We start from the raw sequence: 911 nt of genomic DNA, 5'->3' as shown, positions 1-911 counted from the left end.
CTCACATTTTCACATTTATAGTAGCTTTTTACCATGTTTTTCAGGGAAAAAACAGCGGTGAAGAGACATTCAGAAAATCATCACAATTCTCTGCAAGATCCTTTGAGGAACTCCACTAAAAGAAAACAAAAATGGTGTAATCTTGAGAAGTGATATTTTTCTAATGGATCTCGGTGCTTCATCATCTGGTTTGCCAGCCCATGTCAGTTATGAGAGTATATTTGGTATGAGCACCCCATTTCATCAGTTAGGAAGTAACCATGTGTTATAACCTGTTGTTGACTTATACACCCTGGTTCCTCTGGAAAATATGAAATGAAGCTGTTGTTCCTGATATTTCTCGAATATGGAATTTCCCTTAGGAATACTGAATTTAGACTGGTCTCCTGACCACTTTGAGGTTTGTCAGAGAGCAAACATCTCCCTTGCCCAAGCAAGATGGCTCCCACCTCCTGGAGAAATAGCTCACGAGAAACACTACAGCCTCCAACTAAAATGTAACTCTAGTTTGTCCTTCACGTGTGAAGCCAATAATGATTCTCTATCAGAGTTTTTGAAGATATTTCCAAGTATGGCAGGGCGCAGTGGCAGGCACATAGTAGGACTTTTGGCATGTATTAGACTGTGCTCAACAACTCTGCTCTCTGATCCAAACATGCCCACCAAAAATAACTTCAGTGAACAGCCTTTATTTTAATTATTGCAGCGTGGGACTCATTAAGTTTTGCCAACAGTCTGGTTTGTAAAGCTTTTTGTGTCTAAGCACAGAAACCCATAGTGTGCAGTTAACTCCCCACTGGGATTTTCCTGATCCAGACATAGGTCAGTCCTGCAACATCATCTTTCTTTACCTATCTCTTGCTTTTAATGCTGTTTACCCCATTGACTCATTGAAATCTCACCCTTTCTTT

The sequence above is a fragment of the Meleagris gallopavo genome, chromosome 2 (assembly GCF_000146605.3).
Source record: "Meleagris gallopavo isolate NT-WF06-2002-E0010 breed Aviagen turkey brand Nicholas breeding stock chromosome 2, Turkey_5.1, whole genome shotgun sequence".
NCBI lineage: Eukaryota > Metazoa > Chordata > Aves > Galliformes > Phasianidae > Meleagris > Meleagris gallopavo.
Note: the sequence above shows the minus strand (reverse complement) of the source record.